Source organism: Akebia trifoliata, chromosome 9, assembly GCF_017979445.1.
Source record: "Akebia trifoliata isolate Shusen 1 chromosome 9, ASM1797944v1, whole genome shotgun sequence".
NCBI classification, from domain to species: Eukaryota; Viridiplantae; Streptophyta; class Magnoliopsida; order Ranunculales; family Lardizabalaceae; genus Akebia; species Akebia trifoliata.
Window position 1 is genome coordinate 17,465,917 of NC_141383.1, and position 7,464 is coordinate 17,473,380.

At 37.3% G+C, this 7,464-nt stretch overlaps 1 pseudogene across 1 annotated transcript; it reads left to right on the forward strand.

Annotated features, from left to right (window-relative positions):
* Positions 1-243: 243 nt before the first annotated feature.
* LOC147394454 (putative pentatricopeptide repeat-containing protein At1g68930 pseudogene) lies at positions 244-3,567 on the forward strand (annotated as a pseudogene). The gene is made up of 2 exons (XR_015181728.1): positions 244-2,917; positions 3,166-3,567. The product of XR_015181728.1 is annotated as a putative pentatricopeptide repeat-containing protein At1g68930 pseudogene (transcript).
* The last annotated feature ends 3,897 nt before the right edge of the window (positions 3,568-7,464 follow it).

Genomic DNA, 7,464 nt, shown 5'->3' on the forward strand with positions numbered 1-7,464 from the left:
ATTGGATGGTCTACGATTCTTCAACTTGTAAACTAGGGTTATAAGTTTCAAAATGAGCTGATTTTTTGTGAGAATGATCTCTTCATCGTAGAGATCATCATCACAAAAAATCAGCCTATTCCAAAACTTTTAATCCCATCAAAAGTGATTTACAAAAAATGTTTGGCACCAAACTTGACAAACTTCAGGGCTGTCGAACCATCCCCATATATATATATATTATTCGTTTTTTTATAAAAGTTCATAGAATCTTGTCCTTTACGATCCCGTGGCATCGAATCATATTTCTGAATGCCACAAGGTGATCTGATTAGAAATTCCATTTTCCATCAAGGGCAGAGAGAGAAATTTCCTCTCTTAACCGATGTCATTTTGGCCACCTCAAAGTTTAAAATATTAAAGAGGAGTGATTTTTTGCTCACAATCAAATACCCGTTTGACATATGGTGTAAGCCACAGAGAGAAAATTTATCTCCTGCCCACACATCCTTTACCCACAAATTTTAGTTTTAAGATTTCAAATCTTTAAAAAAGGTATTTCAAGCCTCATCCAAGGTGTTGAAAATAAATTTGAAATTAAAATTTAACAATAAAAAATATATTTTTTTTTAAATTCATAATGTTTTTGAATTCGATGAGGTGATCTAATTAAAAATTTTCGTTTTTTTATTTTTTATTTTGGGTTGGAGAGAAATTTTCTCTCTTATTGTTTACATCATCTGCGACATATGTCAAACGGATGTTAGTTATGAGAAAAAAAAACTAAAAAATCATTCTACTAGTCATATTCCATCATCTTCGTGTTATTCATTTCTATTTCAGTGCCTCCAACATCAAGATCCCTCAAGAGCCCTCATGAATAAATTAGTAAAAATAATTTGGTAATTTTTTATATTATCAAATGTTATGGGCCATATTTCCATATCTACACTTCTGAAACAATGTATCAACACGCCTTCTCTTCCAACAGCAAAAATGCTTCATACCCAGTTCTTAAAATTAGGACTCCTATACAGAATCTTCTTCTCCAATAGAATTCTTCACTTATACTGTAAATGCGGTCTAGTTTCTGATGCTCAGAAACTGTTTGAAGAAATGCCCAATAGAGATTCTGTCACTTGGAACATCATAATCTCTGGCTATGTGAAATCAAAACATGTTAAAAACTCCCAAATGTTGTTTAATGAGCAAAATCAAAATATTTCTTGCAACCCAATTTCCAATGGTTCTGATGCTCTCAATTTGTTTCATCAGATGGTTAAGCAAGGATGGGTCCCGTCTGAATTTTCTTTATCGAGTGTCCTTCGTGAATGCGCCGGTCTTTCCTGGTTGATGAGTGGGAAACAATTACATTGTTTGGTTTTTCGATTTCAATTGGATGATAATGTGTTTGTGTGCACTTCGTTAGTTGATTTGTACTGTAAGTGTAAGGAACTGAATTATGCTCGACGTGTCTTTAATACGATGCATGAGTGGAACATAGTTTCATGGAATGCAATTCTTTCTGGTCTCTCTCAAAATTTTCTCAGTGAAGATTGTTTCAAGTTGTTCATTGAGTTGTTAAATTCCGGGTTTAAACCTGATTCGACCACGTATTCTGTTGTTCTTAGCTCAAGTGCGGCATTAGCCAACTTAGTACAAGGAAAACAAATCCATGGATTATTAGTTAAAACCCGATTTGGATCCGATGTGTTTGTTGAGACAGCTTTGATAGATGTTTATGCAAAATGTGGAAATGTAGACAATGCTCGTCGGATTTTTGATACTATGGAAGAACGGAATAATGTCACGTGGAGTTCAATGATAGTTTCTTATGCACAGAATGGGTATGGTAGCGAAGCTATTTTTCTACTCGAAGAAATGTTGAGATCAGGAACTAAGCCGGATGCTGTTACGTTCATTGGCGTTCTTATGGCATGTAGTCATTCTGGGCTTGTCAATGAAGGTTATCGCTATTTCAAGTCCATGAAGAGAGTTCATGGGATCGAGCCAGATAGAACACATTACACATCGATGGTTGATCTTCTTGGACGAGCGGGGCATTTAAAGGAGGCAAAAGAACTAATCAATAGTATGCCAATGAAACCTGATGCGGCGATTTGGGGTGCATTGCTTGGGGCTTGTAGGGTCCATCAGAATTTAGAGTTGGGAAAGCTTGCAGCCTCGGAAATTTTCAAATTAGAACCACATAATGCGTCTGCCCACATTTTATTGTGCCACATTTACACTGATAGTGGGAAGTGGAGTGAATTAGCGAAACTGAGAATGAAAATGAAGAACATTGGGGTTAAGAAAGATCCCGGTTATAGTTGGATTGAAGTAGACAATGTTGTCCATACCTTTGTAGCAGATGATGAATCCCATACTAGGATCAATGAAATATATGTTGCATTAGGAGAATTGATTCAACAAATTGAAGGTTTTAGGTATAAATCTCGCCGAGACAATCTGTTTGAGGAGGAGAGACAATCGTATCATAGTGAGAAGTTGGCAATTGCCTTTGGAATAATAAGTACCCCATCAGAGATGGAAATCAGGGTCATGAAGAACCTACGGGTTTGTGTTGATTGCCATACTACCATAAAGTTTCTCTCTCAAATCTCGGGACGTAAGATCATAGTAAGAGATGTGTGTCGTTTTCACCATTTTATAGATGGAAAGTGTTCTTGTGGGGACTACTGGTAAGGTAAGGAGTATATGAGTGCATGAAATGATGGGTTATTTATACATATAAACTCGATCATTTCAATGAAACGAGCATTAAGAAATTCTACGAATTCTAGACAATGCCTAAAACATCTTGGAAGGACAGTTTTTGGACCACGTGGAGGTTAAAGGTTTCTTGATCAATATGTGGTAATGAAAGTTGAAAGTCCCCCGAGACTTGAGATATACACATGGATACTTAATATACAGGGTAATCTTCCCCGAGTTTGCAAATTTTCTTATAGTATTTATACAGCATTTTAAATTTATTTGTAGAAAAGTGGGGAACAAGGTATGTCACTTTGAATCCAAACTTTTTTTTTTTGTTGGAACTAAGAAGAGAATCAAAAATGAAGTAGCTGAACAAAATCTTGTTACAAAAATCTGCTAAACTCATTTTAATCTTCATCGTCACTACAGCATCTCTCGTGCTAACACTTTTCTCTTATGTTTCCTCAGGAGTGCAGCGAACCCAAATGGATGATTGATAACCTTCGATCACATTGGGGTGTTGATTTTCTTGGTCACCATTGCTTTGCCTATCATAACCAATAGGCCCGAGAAAGTTATGTCCACTGCATTAGGAAAGGATTCATCCACTCATTGATGCAAGCTTGAGCTGCCTGTAAACTGCTGACTGTCATCACTTTTACATGCTTATACCAACCAATCGAGGTACAAATAAGCTTTGGAGGATCCTGAAGCATTGACACTCATGTATATGACTGCCCCGGTGTAAGTCCGACTTAGGCGAACTCCCTAAAGCCCAGATACGGTACCGACACATGATACTGGGACATTGATGTATAGTTCATTATAGTCTTCCCCACTTATAATACAAACATCCTTGTTTCATTCTCACTTTGATGCTGGTGTCTTCTATGCAAATGGTGGCAAGATCACTGTATGGTTCCAACTTGTGTTATCACGTTTTCTGACATTGCTCACTTGATGATTTGGAAATGGTACTTGTTATACTCCTCGTTCTGGATTGATTCTCTCTTGAGGCAATGCTTTGGTTAAAGTGCTAGGATTTTGGTCTTCGGTCTTCGACCTGAGTGGGTTCAGTTACCTATGTTTGTTGGTTTGTCTTCTACTGCACTTCAACACTCTCATAACATGTCCATGGATCTTCAACACTCTCCTAGGAAAAGTTGATGAATAGCCACAACCATGTGGGGAGTACATGTTTGTTGGCATGAATGGTACTCGACCTGGTGGTCACTAAATGTTCGGGTGATTTGGACTTGGGGAACATGGGAGGTGAACTTGAGCCATTTCCTTGAACATTAGGCACAACTCTCTCGGGGTCAAGTTGCTCCTCCTTCCTCGGCCCTATCCCTGGTTATAGGGTTGTGATGGCTTCATTTTTTGCTTGCCCATTGACACTAGGCACAACAAATGAGCATTTCTCGGACATAACCAGCTTTTTTGCATGACATGAGGATTGTTTTGGCTTGGCATAAGAAATCCATTCTCATGATGACTATGAACTCTTCCAAGCGTGCAAAATACACGTCAATGGCCCCTTTTCACGTGCCCATTTTCATAGGCATTGCCTTTGTTGACCCTAGTATCAAGTGTGTCTTCTATGTTCACGACCTTCATATGACTGGACTCTTTTGCTTCTTTTAATTGAGGTACTTTGCTTCTCAAGAAATGATGAAACATGTGTCACTTTTGTATTCACCAGAGCATGGGATTTCTTTCCATTAAGCCCAATTTCCACATACATTAGTGTCTTCAGTTGGGGACATTTGGATTCCTCGGGGTGCTTGTTGATGACATCCAATATATGGAGGGCGCCCATATGCATATCCTCCCCATCACTGATATTTATTTCTCTAGATTCATTGTAGATACGCTCATGCTTCTCATTCTGCAATACATTCAAGGCAGGTTCTTGAGGGATTTAACCAAAAAAAAAAAAAAAAAACCGGTAGGATCTTGAGAGCATTTGAAGTTAGGTGTGACCCACCACATAAGAAGCATTTGGGAGGCTAATGTTAGTGACACTACGGCTAGTTGAGGTACCAGTGTTATATGCGTGCATGGGGCAAGTGTTCTACAAGCTATGTCCCCCACTTTTAACCTTGTTAAGCTCGGGGGTCCATTCCTTTGTTCGGAAGCGATGTTCATTCTTATCTTTCATCTTTCCCTCATCCCTCTAGGTGAAGTTGATCAATTCCCCTGCCAATACCATTACAGATGTAGGGTCTTGCACACTGATATTGTAGTTCTGTCTGAAGTCATGACGTCAAACTCACAAGGAAGTAGAACAATTTATCTTTCTTGGTCAAATCCCGGATGTCATACATGAGCACTAAGAATTTATTGACATACTAATGTACCGTGCCACTTTGGTGGAAATGTCTCAATTTCATGTGGGCTTTGGGAAGAACCAATTCTTTAGTTCATGCTTGAGATTGGTCCACATATTAAAAGGACATCTACTTGGTGTGTACATGATTGTAGTGGTGATCTTCACCTCTTCTGACTTGGGTCACATGGATTGAAAGTATTTTTTTTGTATCAAAACAGAATTTCTCCAACTCTTTCACATCATAGGGACCCTTATCTTCTTATGTCCCGAGGATATGCATCTTGTGGCTGCTGTTCACGTTGGGGCCCGTAGACACAATTCCTTTGACTAGTTGTTGTAACTATGCCAAGTTGTTCCTGTATAAGGGTTCCACATGTGTCCTCCTCAAGGACATTCATTCACTCAGTCAATGTAGTATAGTTATTCTGTTATTCTGTAGTATACCTGTCTACATGGTCGCTTAGTTATGCTACACCATTTATAAGACCTGTCAAATGGGCCATCTGAGCGTCAGTAGGTCAATGCTTTTCTTTTGTGGTTGTGGTGCTGTCGATGCTGGTATGTCCATAGGTAGCTCTCAACCATAGGAACAAGGAAACTTTGATACCAAATGTCATGGTGATGTTTTATTGAGATAGCTTACTGTGTGGCACTTGTAAGCAAAGACTTGCAACCATGCTTGAAGAAACCTAGACATGTGCAACACGCAAAAGCAACACATGTTGAGTTTAATCCCACATCGGACACACATTGCCTTGTCTGTCTCTCCTTATAAGCTCCAGTGCCTCTCCACTCATTGCCAATTGGTTTTGATGCATGCTGGTCACGTGCTTGGTGAAGATTGGGCTTTTGTCCTTCATTCTAAGTTGACACCCCTCCTTCAAAAACGGATGCTAAGTCTTTCCCTCTTCTCCAGAAGGAAACATCAATTTTGGAAGCCAATCAGACCATGTTCTTATGGAGGCTTAGTCCCAAAATAAGAGCCCAACAATTATGCCTTATTACAAACACTATATAGAAGACATGTACATCTACATTTTAATACTCTCATATGTACACATTCATATGCAAACCCAAGAGGGCAAACTACCTAAGGCCTAGACATGGTATTGAGACACTATGTACATGTTCATTAAACATGGGCATGGAGAGGTTTTTAGGGTTTTGGATCTCCAGAGACTTATTTAGGGCATGGTTTTCGATGAAAATGAATGTTTCGACATGTTCGGTACATTTTGGGCTAGAAATGTAGGTGGCTTCATCAGGGGATTTTTTTAGAGATGTTGACATGATCGTATACAGGTTGGTTTCTAATCTAAAATAATTTTCTCAGGAGTTTAAAATGCTCTCCAAAAGTCCCAAAAAGATCTAGAACAATGATAAATGCTTTTGGAACACTACTCATCAATGTTTTCAGACACTATGGCATGAGGCAAGGCACGCAATTTACTAGCGCTTCAAGGAGTAAGTCTCAAGGCATAAAGCGTCATATTCTCTTGCATGATATTTTTAAATAAATAATACAATATTAAAAAAACTTAAAATTAGGATAGTCATTGCATATTTATAAACTCCAAATCTTTATAACTGAAATTCAAATTTTAATCCATAACAATGAACAATAATATAAAATATTATTAACTTTCTATTTGAGTCAAATAGAAATATTTAGTATTTGAATAGTTGAAGGCCTCTATAATAATTAATTATTTTATAGTTATTAAAAAAATAATTAATTTTTCATAACTTTCATCTGTATAATACTAAATACCATGAAAAATTATTTGTAAATTAGCTTAAGTCAACAATTTAAGAAAATGAACATATTTTAGAAAATGCAGTAGTAGTTCCAATAAATTATAAACTAAGAGAAAAAAGATTGAGATGATTTGAATATAATCAATGAAAACTGATAATTACCCTAATTGGAAGGAATATACAAAATAACATTATCAAAGAATGAGAGAAAGATCCAAGAGGGAACATGGATTGATCGAGATGGTAAAAGTGGATATGAACACACTTTCATTAGCAAAAGACATGACTTTAGACAGAATTAAATAGAGGAATAAGGATCACTAAGTCGGCCCCAAATATTTGAGATAAGGCAATGATGATGATATATAATCTTTCTAATGGTTAGTTCACTATTCACCATGGTTTTAAACTCGTTTGAGATCGAGACGTATCGTCTGAGTTAACTTGGTATTGAAGTTAAACGAGACCAACTCACAAAGTCATTTTTTGGCCAAGATTTAGGACTCACGTTCAATTTTTTGATTTGTTCGATGAGACGTCTAAATGTATCAGAAAACTTGTCCGAGACAAATCGGTATTGGACCTGAATAAGACAAGATGCTACGCAAAGCGAAAGCGAATTTTAAAACCATGCTATTCACATATTACTTCCAATTAATTCAATTACAAAATCAAAT